A 14,571-nucleotide genomic window follows, 5' to 3' on the forward strand; every position below is an offset into this window, starting at 1 on the left:
AGCTTACTTTTTTATCCAAAAAAAAACTCAATTCAATTCAAATTAGGGGTAGTATGGTCTTTTAGGTTAATAACTGTCTAACCAGTTAGAATTAACTGATTTTTTGACGGAAATGGGGGTTGGGTGCACATGGTCGAAACTTATGGGTGCGCGGTGCTAATTGTCGAAACATGTGGGGGCTGACGATAAATAACCCTTTAAATTTTTATTAATAGAGACAAAATAAATCATATGATTAAAAAGTTATTTAATCTAATCAATTATATTATGTCACACTAATTTATATAAAATTAATTTATAAATTTTCTTTAATTTTAATTAGAAAAATATAAGAATTATAGTGTAAGTTTATTTCGTCCACTCAAAGTATAGTTATTCTATGATTTCCTTGTATAGTTTGAAGGACTAGAGGAAGATAGAAGAGAAAAATGAATTCAAAATGCATATAAATGAATTATTAGAATTAAAAGTAATAAGAAATAGAAGAAATAGACATAGAAGTCCAATATTTATAGTGAACAAAAAAGAAGCAAGAGTAGAATAGTAATTAACTGTAAAAGAAGAGAAAAAGGCAAAATAGACCAAGGGAAGACTTGTTCATGATTTGTTATACTGACAAATAGACTGATATAGTTTTTATTTAGGTTAATCACCAGAATATATGTCGTTGGTTTCTCCCTTATATACAGTAATTCCCAAAAAATTTATGAAAACTGAGGAAACTATTTTGACAAAAACTAACTTTTCAAAGTTTATTAAACTGATTTTGAAAATATGCCAGTAAAAAAAAATACTTTAAAACTCCTGACTCAAGCCCAAAAAAGAATTTTCAACACATTAAAGGCTTAATGGGTTAACAAAGACCGTGTTTAAAAAGAAGTTTTTAGAAATTCAGCAGAAACTTTCACTAAGTTCTTATTATTTTTGTCAAAAACAAAAATTTATTTTTTGAAATACCTTCTTTCAAACTCATTTCCCTTGAATAATGATAAGAACTTTCTTTTGGTAATACTTTAAATATAATTTATATTTTTATTGACTGGGCGAGACTTTTGAACCCGAAAAATAAATAAATAAATAAAAACAAATAAGATGACTTACTTACTAATCGCTATCGAAATGAATCCAAATGATGTTTAAACTTTCTAAGTATATGTAAAGTGAATAAAGAGAATTTTATCGCTTTTCTAATTTTATTGCTTATCTAACATTTATATAAGAGTTGATAATTGTTCTCACTTATATCCATACACTCTCAGTTACATGAGAGGTCTATATAGGACTCGACTAGCTTACAGATTCTGTAAGCTACAGACTGCAGCATCAGCCGTTGGATGTGGTTGGATGTGGAGTGAGAAAATAAACAATAGAAAATCGGATGGTGGGATGACGGGAGATGTTTGTTACAGAATCTGTACCATAGACAGGTCCGGTCTATATATACGAACGAAGAATCGATGCAATAATTGCTACAATTAATGATTTGACGTACAAGAGCTAAGATTTTGAAAACAAACTTTACAAGTGGCAATTTACCAAGGACTAACTAAAACTAAACAGGAAAAAAGTATGACTAGATAATGTGCTTTTTTTATGACTTGATGTCCGTAAATCGTGACTATCTATTGTTTTTTAAGCTGACTTACTGTTGGTAACAAAATGAAAAAAAGAAAAAGATTCCTTTATAATTTTTTTCGTATTTGGTAGTGAGTAAATGAAGAGTATAGGGTTGGCAAAATTTGAATCCAGATTCACGAAAAAAAGATGCCGATTCGGATGCGAGTAATATCCGTAATGGATGCAGGCGGATATTCCGAATATCCGGATCCGCAAAAATTAAAATTTAATAATTTAATATATAATTTCAAAAATTAATAATTTACCTAATAATATCATATAAAATCTAATCATAATTTAATAATGAATAATTCAACATGAATAACATACAAATAATCTCATAAATCTACAAATAAAATTTAATTTTTCATTTTTTATTTCATTTTTAATGTATGTTTTTAATTTAAAATAAAATTCAATAATTTACCTCATAATATCAAATAAAATTCAATCATAATCCAACAATTAATAATTCAACGTGAATAAGATACAACAACATCATAAATCCACAAATAAAATTTAATTTTTGATTTAATTTTTAATTTAAAATAAAATTCAATAATTTACCTAATAATATCAAATAAAATTCAATCATAATCCAACAATTAATAATTCAACATGAATAATATATAACAACATAATAAATCCACAAATAAAATTTATTTTTAATTTTTAATTTAATTTATAATTTAAAATAAAATTTATCCAAATTCAGATATTCAGTTTTTTGAATACACTTGCATCCGCATCCAAATCCGGATTGAATCCCCATCTTCCACTTCCGGATCTAAATTTATTTGACATCCTAGAAGGACATCCATAAAAACAAGACATCGATAAAAGCTGAGTACTTGACTTTTTGACTACTGGTAGTTGGCTATTACTTTTGCTGGTGTCGCTTATTTGTCCATAATTTGATGAACATCTTCTGCCGTGTCTTCATCCAAATATTGGTGACTCATAGTTTCTAATCCTTCTCCTAATGATGGCGTGTCATTAATCTTGATTAGTTCCTCCAAATATTCTTCACGTTTTTTCTAGATTGTTAACTTTTATCTCTAGTGAAGGAATGAGTTGTTCTTCATGAACAAAATGCATTTGGGTCAAAATAGTAGAATGTTATCATTGGGTTATGATCTTGTCATGAGTGTCAATCCATTCATAGAAGACTGCAATCTCATGTGTTCTTCTATATATATCTTTTGTGGAGAAGCTGGGCTTATCATGATAAATTTTTCTTCTGAATTTTTTGGCGCCTTCGCTTATAAGAATGGCATAGTGTGCTGGTAGTATGACACCTCCATTCATTTTATTGACTATTTGGGGTTTTGGTGGTAAAGAACTAAAATTTATTAACAAAGCTGTTGGTTTTATAATAAATAGAGCTCCGTTTAACATTGATAGAATGTATTTAAATCTGTCTAAATTGAAAATATAAATAGTGCATATCATTCTAGAAACTGAGGGCTTTAAATAATAAATTTTCATTGTCTAGGGTTTTGGCTAAAGATTAATCAAAGGAAATGATAGAAATATCATGCCTGGGAGGGTAATATTTCTCAGTTCTGACCATTCAGGTCCAAACCCAGTTAAGAAATTTAATTAGTTATAGAATAATTGATTGGCTAGTGAAATAAAATCCTGGTATAGGCTTTCTACTATTTTTTTCTTTTCTAATGTTTATACTATCACCAATGAGGCGAAAATTTTTGTTGAATTCTTAGAAATTGCCTCGTTGGGATATGGTTAAAATTTCTTCAAGTGGTAAGTAATGATTAAGTGTTTGGGTTTTTTGGGTCTTTTGGTTATGTAAAATATGATATTATTTTGTAATATAATATTCTTTCTAATTAGTTTTACATTAGTAATTTTTTTATACAATTATCTTCTATCTACATGCATTTACTTTGTTGTCTAAATTATATCTCGTATCATTAAGCTTTCTAATGTGCATGTCATGGCTTCACAGTGGTTACAAAGGTGTATGGTTGATGATGATGATGTTGCTGCACTGTTTAAAGAGTTATTTAATTGTTTGGTTGATGCCATTGATGCACTGCTTAAAGGGTTAATTAAATGGCTAACATGATAATATGGTCTCATCTTTTGTCTAGCAAATTCTATTGCTTTATGAAATGTATAAAAGCATCTACAATATGATCAAGACAATTGACTATCAGATCAACTACCTTCTCCATTTACTATAAGTGCTTGATTGTCTATCTTTGACTAATATAAAAAATGCAAAATGATTCCTTTCTCTATGCTCATTAATTTGTCTAAAATAATGCAGGAGTGCATTGATTACTTTTAATTCATCTTGTGGGTTATTATAACTTCACAAATTGTCTAAGATGCATTACCGATTGTCTGATAATAAGTACTTACTTCTAAAACTTAATCTTGCTCTTAAAGGGAACTGTCTAAGTGTTACTGGACTAAAATTTCTATATTGCTCCATTCTTATAAAATAATCATTGAATAATTAGCCTTGAAAGTATATCGCTAAAGTATTATTTTTATCTATTATATATTCAAATTTTTACTTCATATCCTCTTTCTATTAAAAAAATAAAAAATACATCCATCTTTTACTAAAAAAAGTTTTTTCTTCTCAAAACTTTTCTTTTATACTTTTTTATAAAATTCAATAATATTATTACAACCTATTTATATTTTAAAGATGTCACTTTATATATACAAATAAAATGAATTTAAAGAGCTTATTATTCCTAAAATTTCTAATTTTGTACTTGACATTCTACTTTTTATTTTTGTAAATTGTCCACTTGTATACATTGTTATTTCTTCTTTTTCTTTTAGCCTATCTTTATTCGGCTTTGTTATTAATATTCCTGCTCATCCTAAACTACTTACAGCAATCTGTATAATTTTATAATAATTGTCTATAGATAATGCTAATGCCTCAAGGGCTTAAGATTTCTAAATATTCTTTTAAATTTTTGTATTTGTTTTATATTTTCAATATTAAAATATTTTTGTAAATTTTCACTTAACTTATTATATAATGGTCTTATTAATGTACTTAGATTTGGTATAAATTTTCTACTATAATTTAATAATCCTCATAATTTTTGTAATTCTCTAGTATCTTTTATTTTATTCGGAAATTCTAATAATTTATTAACTATGTGTGGTTGTAATTCTATTGTTCTTCTGTCTATTGTTAGTCCTAAAAAAAATATTTTTTTAATAATTCAATTTTCTTTTTAGGAATTACTATATTATTATTCTTAAAACAATTTAAAATATCTAAAATTTTATGTAAGTGAGTTATATTCATAAATTTGTTATGATCAAAGACAAGAATATCATCTATATGAACCATACAAAATTTTGAAAATGGTTTTAATATTTTATCCATTCTAATTTGAAAAACTTGTAGTGTATTTTTTAATCTAAATGACATGACTAACTATTTGAAATGTCCTTTTGAACAACTGAAGGCTATCCATTGAACATATTCTTGTGAGGTCGTATTTGCCAAAAACCACTTTTACAATCAAATTTAAAAAAGCATCTCAATTTTTATATACAATTTACTAGCTCATCGTTATTGGGTATTTTATAACTATTGTCTAAATTATTATTATTTAATTTTTTTATAATTAATTACCATTATACTCTTATCTCTTTTTTGTTCAGTATGGTTATTTACTATTAATGCTAGACTTTTATGTCTTCTTGTATTGTTACTTATTACTGTTAATTCTATAATTTATTTATATGCATTTTGAATTAATTTCTATCTTCTAAACTACAGGCTAAATATTGTGCTTATATTATTATGTCTGAATTAATTATTTCTATTTATATATCTCTTTATTATCTTTTCTAATTGGTTTGTTGCCTATTATTTATTTATTTTTGTAATTCCTCTACTTTTTTCTTTATATCTTCAGGCCATTTATCGCATTCTAAACATTCAACTTCTTTTTCTATACTCATAATATCTTGTAAGTACATGTCTATCTCTTTATCATGTAGCATTTCTATTTAATTAATAGAAAACTTATTATTCACATGTATGTCACTTTCTAATTCTAACTTATTATAGTCTTTTAGCTTTTCAGTACTTTCTACCTTACTATTTTTTTCTTCCTCTAGTAATGATTCGAAGAATTCTATATCCACTTCTTTTTCTAGCATTAATGTCTTCTTTTCATACGGCAAGAAGTGCGTTTTATTTTTGGGTTGAATGGATGTTGATTTTTTTAAAGAAATTAACTCCATTTGAAGTTATTGATAAACTATCATTTTTTCATAATATAAAGTTTAATCCCAAAATAAATGTATATCCTACTTTCTGGCTAGAAATAAATATTTGTGGCAATACATTTGTTTCTCCATTTATTCTAACACGTATATTATTTATACATTCTGTTATTTGCATTAATTCACCATTAAATTGTCTAATATTTTCTGGATTTTTTAACTTATTCCTAATTTTTTTAGGGACTAAGCTATCATCTATAGTATATTTATTTACCCTAGTGTCTATCATTGCTTTAGTATAAATTGTTTCCTTTTTAAATAATAATTCTACATCTATATATATGAATTCACTTCCTGCCCTATTTATTTCTATTGTTTAATCATCGTGTTGTTTACCTTACAACTGTTACAAAAAGAATTTATCTGTATCTTGTATCTCTATATCCTAGTTTAATTTTTTTTATTATAGACTATACAGTTTTTACCAAAAACTGATGTATAATTTTCTAGGACATTAATTTCTAAATCTAATTATACCTCTGAGTTTGAATTTAAACCTGAATTATTACTAGCTTCTGATTCACTACTAAGAATACATATTCTATCATTATTTAATTATTCATCTATATTAAATATTTTCTCAATGACTGAAGTTTTTTCTTCTATATTATAACTATCTATTTCTAATTTATTGACTTTTTTATTTTTAGGGAAGTGGGGTTTAATATGTCCTTCTTTACCACATAAAAAGCATTTACAAGTTTAATTCTGTTTATAGATTTTTTTTACCATTTTTAAATGCTTAAAGTACTTTATATTAATTTATAATTTTGATATATTATTATTGCTAATACTATTGTTGAATTTCTAAGTAAATTTCCTTCCCATTGGTTAAATACTTGCCTCCATTTACTAGGTCTATGTCTCTCTAAATCTACTACTAATAATTCTCTAGCTTGTGGCATTATTTTCCACCCTTCTAATTTTGTTTTAGCCTTAAATACATTCTTTGCTTCTGTGTATTTTCATTGCTTTCTGGGACTCCTCGTTTATTTAAATAACTTTTTTACATTTGGTGGTTCTATTACAGTTTTAATATTGGCCTATTACTATTTTCTCATAATTCTGGATGTATATCTTCTTCTCTTACTAATATTTCACTTTCTTGTTCTAAAAAATAAATTCCATCAATATCTAAATTTTTAAAGTCTAAATTATTAATAAGATCATTGTCTATGTCATCATCTGTTAATTAATCATTATTACATAATTCTTCGAATAACTCTTGATCTAAATATTTTTTAGGATCATTAAATATTAAATATATAATTTCATCTCTATTACTAAGTAAAGTTTTATATTTGTCTATATTTAAAATTTTCTATAACAACCATATTAATTCTATTTCTTCTTAGTTTTTTCTAATTTTGGGTTACTTTTTCGCGTAATTTGATTTTGTCTATTTATGTTTGTATAATTAGTCTTTGATACTTCTAACATATTGTCTTGTTCTAATTTTGGCAGTATCTATTCTAATCCATTTAATTCACTACTGTTTAATTTCTTAGGTACCATCATTTCCACATATTGACTTTTAAATAATCTATTATATTTTTACTTTTAAATCTGAAAATTTTTATAATATTTATTGTATAATTTTCCTAGAAAAATGTTTTAATTGTAAGATTTTTATAGTTTGCATTCATTTTATATCTTTTAGTTTATACACTTAATTTAATATGTTTATAAAATTCATTTTTGTTTATGTTTATAGTAGGTAAATAGCCTACTACTACTTCTTCTTCTTTTAAATCTACTTCTCACTAGCTATTTGAGTTTGTTCATGATCATAAAATCTACTACCATATAAACATAAATGTGTTTTAGTGTCTAAACCTTCTCTAACTTGGTTAAGGATTCTTATTACTATTATTTTCATATGTATGTGTGTAATTTTGTTTCCTAAGATAATTTCTGCTTGCTGGACTAATAAATGTCAATTCTTCTCTTCTATGTACTATAGCTAAATTAGTTTCATCAGAGTAAATATATAAATTGTTATTTATTTTTTACATTAATCCTTCATTATATAATCTTTTGTTTCTAATTTGTTCAAAATTTATTTCTAATAATTTATTAGGGTCTTATTTATCTATTATATTTTCAGTTCTTTCTATAATTATTTTACCTTTCTAATTTTTTGTGCTATAGTTACATTTATTCTACTGTTTCTTATTAATTCATTACTTTTTAATATTACTTTGGGTCTTAAAAAAAATGGTCTGTCTAAATTTAATTTTTCAACTTTATTTGTTAAGATATCTAATTCTTTGTCTAAATTATCTAATAAGTTATTGGGTTCTAAATGTGATACTATTTCTTTACTTTTTCTAAAGGTCAAAAGTTACTTTCTAATTTAATAAGTCTATTGTCTAAGTCATCCAACTTATTACAAACTTTAACTAATAATTTAATAATAGTGTTTGCTTAAGCTCGCTATATATTATTATTTTATTAACTAAATTCTTTACAACAATAGCCTATTGGGTTACTATTTGGTAATTCTTTTTTCAATTATGCTAATATTTCTATTAATTGTTTTTCTAAACTCATTCACTCATTATTAGTTTTATTGAGTCTAGTTATTTTTGAAATTCTCTTTGTGTAAATAAAATATTTCCTATTGTAAATTTTAAGATTTCGACAAGATTTTTAATTTCCAATTCTATTGGGTTAGATTTTGATTCACACTTAAAAGTGTACATGTAATAAGGATAAAATTATTAGTTTTTCATTTAAAGTGTTGATTAATGAGCTCATAACTTATAAATTTGAATGCTCCCCAAATAATTTTTTATGTTAAATTAATTCACAATATGTTAATTTTTATCTTATAAATATTTTTCAAGAATAAAGATGGAATTGGAATTGAAAGCGGAAACAAAAAAGTACTGCTAAAGCAATTTAGAATGCATTATTGAAGAGATGTAATTAATAAATATTTTAAAAAATAAAAATAAAAATAAATAATAAATAATAATTGAAAAGTGTGCCTAGGCCACCTATCAAGATGAGCAAGTGGCTGCTACCATCCACTTACTCACCCCTTTAATTATTAAAAATAATAATAAATTAAATAAGAATAAAAGGGACAAAGGTAGAGGCATTTGTTGCCTATAAAAGCTGAAGAAAGGGAGTGGAGCAGGGGAGCTGAAGCCGAGAGACGGGGGAGAAAGTTGAAAAATTTCTTCTTTCTTTTTTCTTTTTTTCTTGTGTAATCAATTTTCGTGCAATAGACTTCAGAAATTTGTTAAATAAAATAAGTGTTTTGTTTTTCAATATGAGTGGCTAAATTTTCTAAGATGAGGTGAAAGGTGGAGCTCAAATATTCAAATTCTTGAGTTAATTACTCTCTCAAGTGAGTCTTAAAATTTATTTTATTTATTTATATTTTTCTTCCTTACTTGTTTTTTTTACGTCATTTTAATTTATAATTACAAATACTTTAGATTTATATGGTATTTTAACATAATGTCGACACTTCAATATAGTTGTGGCACATTATGTACTTAGTCTCATATTTATCACATTAATGGTTAGTTAAAAATTAAATGACATAATAAGTAACTGGTAAAAGAAATGTAAAATATAAAATTTGAGAGAGTGTTATAACCATAATTTGAAATCTAAGAGTGAATCTCGTAACCTTAGCATATTTTTATATTTATTCAGATTAATTTATTTTCCCGCATTAAATTTTCTTAGTTTAATAAATTAACTACTAGATTTTAAATTCCTTGTAATTCGACCCCGAACTCACCGGGTTAAATTATAACTAGATACTTTTATACTTGGGAGTAATAACACTTTTGAGTCGTGTCAATATTTTTATGTCTAATAACTATATTAATTCTATTATTTGGTTCTTACTAGAGAATCTGCTAATCTAGTTATTAAAATTAGCTAATAATTTTTTTTAATATAATCTAAATTTCTTCTTTAAGTATTAATATTGCTAGTTTCAAAAAAAATTCCTAGTCCCAGTACTAGCTCTTTTAGCTTTTCTAAATTAAATTCTAAATGTTGTCTTAAATTAATTAATAAATCCATTAATAAATTTTGTTGATCATTACTAGTATGTGGAAAATGTTTAAATTGATTTTCTCAGTGTTCTATATTACAAATAATTTTAAATCTCTCTGTCAAATTTAATTTTAATTTTCTATGATTGCTATTTTTTAAATCTAAATAATCTAATCAGTGAATATCAATAACCTAATTTTTTAAAATCTTCGAGCCTGTTTCTAATTTTTGAAGCTAGATTCTCATACTTATCTAATAATTGTATCTGCTTGTTAATATTTTCAAATTTAATTTTCTGAATTCGAATATAGACAAGTTTGTAAAAGCATAATATTTAAGACTCATTTTTTTTCTGTTTCAAGAGCCAAAAGAGATGTATAGTCTACTGCCAGCTTTATATTTACTAATCTTTCTTCTAATAAATTATCTAATTGTAAATGTTCTACACTAATTCTTACTACTTCAGTTTGTACAATATTTAAAGCACGTTCTAATATTTTTATATAAGGATTATTTTGCATCCAAATATCATAATCTTTTTTCTAAAATTGTGAATAGATTTTTATAAAATTTATGAAGATTATCATTAAACTTATCAATTGTGAAAATATATAGTGAACTAAACAAAGTCTATCTTATAACTACTTATATAAAAAAAATTTAAAACAAGAATAGAAGAGATACTCTGACACAAAAAAAGAGAAAATGGCGAAATGGATCCGGGGAAGACTCGTGTGTAGCTTATTATACCAACAATATAGATTGATATAATTCCCATTCGGGTTAGCCATTAGAATATATGTCGTTGATGTCCCGCCTATATGCGGTGAATTCCCAAAAAGTTTATGAAAATTGCGGAGGCTACCTTGTATTGCGTGTTTTAACTTTAACCTTAGAGGTTTGATTTTTCAAAAAAAAAGAAAGAAATACAAGAAAAAAGCCAAAAGAAAAAAGTAATAAAAAGCTTTACATCTATCTTTCCACTTTATTCTTCTTGTTCTTTTTATTTTTAATAAAATAAAATTTTAAAAAAATAAAAAATAAAGATATATGGTAAACAGTGAAACAAAAGTTTTCTCACTTATGTGTGTTTGATATACTGTATCGTATTATGATATATTGCATTAATTAGTATAAGATATATTGCAGTAAGCTGTATTGCATTAGTATTATACTATAATAACATTGTAGAATGTTTATTGCTATGCTATATAGTATTATATATAATAATACTATATATATTTAATCAATTAAAAGAGAATTCCGGTATCTTTCGACGTCAAATGTTGGTGACATTAGAATCTTCATCATGGAAACTACACAACGGTACGTGTCTCATCATCAATGGAGTTTCCTATCATTGTAAATATACGGTTAAAGTTTTGGGAGCCAAACCTTTGACTATAAATCTATGGTGAGTGAAAGCTCCATTTCCGATATTACATACACTATGACTATCTGGTGATTAGGATTCTACTGGTGCCAAAATTGATGTCAAATGATATCGAAATAATATTGTTGGCAGTGGATTGTGGTGGTCGGTTGTGGCCAATATTTTTAACATTCAAATTTATTATTTCATAAAGTAATAATAAATAAATTAAATATGTTTTAATTGATTAAATATTTTTTGTGTTTTGAAAGTCAGCAATACAGCTTATTCACAAAGACGCCACATGTTTTGATAATGCGGCAAAAGGTGTATTAAGGGCTCTAGTTAATGCTGCTCAATGCAATCCATTTCAATTTTCAAACACGGATTTATTTCAACTAATGTTGGGCTCTCAAAGTAATGCTATGCAATATAGCATGCCGAAGATACACTTGATTTAGAGATTACAAAACCTACTAAATAAAAAAAAAAACAAAATGGAAAAGCCAAAAATTGGAATGTTTAAGCTTCGCTCTTGCTACGAAGACGCTTCAAATGTCAAAAAACGGATTATTATTTATATAACTTGCCTCAAATGTCAAAAAAAAACAAACAAGAGTAACAAGCTAACACGTAAAATGAATAGATGATGCTATGTCATGACAAGGACGAAAACAAATGAAATTTACACCCAATCTTGCTTGTTTCCATTATTATAATGATAGTGTTACGTAGTTAACCAATCCTTCGAATAAAAAACTTAAAAGCAACGTCCGTAAGCAATGGGGTGGGCCGTAGGCTTGAGTTTTGGATTGAGAAAGTTATAACCTAAATATTCCAACTTTTTATTATTTAATATTTTTTAACACGTCGTTTTACCAATAAAAAAATTTTGACAATTATTTATTATTTATAATTTATTATTTTATCACTAAACTGTTAACTCCATTAATAATTTATTAATGTTACGTGAGTATTTTAGGAATTTCAATATATGCAATGTTTTAGGAATTTCATAAGTTATGATATTTATAATTTTATCAATTAATTATTTTATATATATATTAAATAATCAATTGATGAAAATATTTTTTTGTACATAATTAATTTTTTTTTTGTTAATTTAGAGCTTTGAATTATATTTACACAATTTAGGGGTAAAATACACTTTTATTATATTTCATGTTAAGAATTTTATTAATTTTAATAGTTTGGTGGTAAAATAATAAAGCGAAAACATTAAATAAGAAAAAATAATTGTCAGAAAACCTTAATGGTGAAATGATATGTCAAAATATATTAGGTAGTAAAATAATATCCCAAATCCACTTTCAACTGAATAGTTAATTACATGAAAATTTGAATCAATCCACATAAATTAAAGTCCATTTGGGTTCTTATTTCTTTCACCTTGCAATACCTCAATAATTCAATCCATCCTTACCTCAGATTAAGGTTGTGTTTACTTGTTGGAGTGGGAGTGAGGAGTGAGGAGTGTTGATTCCTCCCATTCAAGCGTTTACTTGCTTAAAATAGCCACGGATTGGGAATCCCACTCCATGAGCCCCACTCATTTTTGGAGTGGGGAGTGGGAGTGGGAGTGGGAGTGGGAATCCACTCCCACCTCTCCCCTTTTTACCCTTTCATTTTTAATTTAATTTAATTTAATATTTTATAATTAATAAAATAAAATAAATAATATTTATTTGAATAATAATATTATATTTAACTAAATAATAATTTACATTGATTCTAAGTTAAAATTATTTTAAAATAATATTATTATATTAATAGAGAATTAATAAATATAATATTATTATATTTATTTTAAAAATAATAGTACTATATTTATTTAATATTAATAATATAAATAGTTTATTCTAAGAAAATATTAATTTTGTACTAAATAATATTATATTATTATTTTATATAATAATAAATTTAATATAATTATATTAAATAAAATAAAATAAGGTTTCATTTTATATTAAAATTAATAATTTATTGTTCATAATTAAGAATATTAATAATTATAATAAATTTACAAATATAATAAAATAAATATTATTCATTAAATATATTTTTTATTAGTTTTGTAATTAAAAACTATAATTCTTTAAATAAGGATAAAATTGTAATTTGAAACTATTTACTCACAATCCAAGACAAAGTAAACACATAAATTGGATTCTGATATCTATTCCATGCTTCCATTCCAGTGTAAGTAAACAACCTACTCCCACCCCCACTTCACACTCCTAATCCAAGGATTCCCACTCCAATCCAAAAAGTAAACGCAGCATAAGTGTATTCATTTGGAGGATACTTGACACACTGTATTATATTACACTATATTAGTTGTATTGCAATATATTGTATAGCATTAGGATGCATTAATATAATGTTTGGTATGGTATTGACTGTCTTATATAAAATAACATGATTCTATATTAATGTTAAAATTAAATTAATATTATTTCAATTTATTAATATCTTAAGATTTTATTAATAATTTTTAAACTAAATATTAGATAATTATTTTTATATATTAATTTTTAAAATATAAAAATGATTCGATAAATGCTTATTATTAAAAAATAAAATGTTACAATATTATGTTATATTTTTAATAACATTATATTATAATATAGTACACTTCAATATTATAATGTAAAAATATAATACTATATAATTGTATAATATAATATAAGTTAAAAACTATTATAAAACAATATAATATCAAAATATAAATATATTTTTATTTATTAATGTCAAATATAATTGTTTAATTAAAATTTATTTTTCAATTTAGTATTTTAATAACTAATAAATAATTAAATAAATTAAAATACTTTTAACATATTTATTATTTAACGTAAAACAATTAAAACGATTTATGTAATGAAAGTAAAATAATGCATTGTCATTTATTTATTGAATATTTATGTTTATTACTTTATTATATTATTGTTTAAATTAAATTTTTTTATGAATAATGTTTTAATACAATACACCCTAAACTCTACCTCTCATGGGTTAATTTTATACGCATTTGAATGTAATAACCCTTTTTTTAATATAGTGCAATGCAATAAAAAAATTAAAATCAAATATAAATTAGTATAAGAATAATATTTTAATCCAATGCAAATTTAGTGCAATGCAAGCTGCCAAAACGCACCCTTAATTAACTTTTGAAGTCAATGACAAGAGACCAACCAATTAAATTTTCCTTTAGAGGTACTTATTTTAATTAAGATTAC

This window comes from Citrus sinensis, chromosome 8, assembly GCF_022201045.2.
Source record: "Citrus sinensis cultivar Valencia sweet orange chromosome 8, DVS_A1.0, whole genome shotgun sequence".
NCBI lineage: Eukaryota > Viridiplantae > Streptophyta > Magnoliopsida > Sapindales > Rutaceae > Citrus > Citrus sinensis.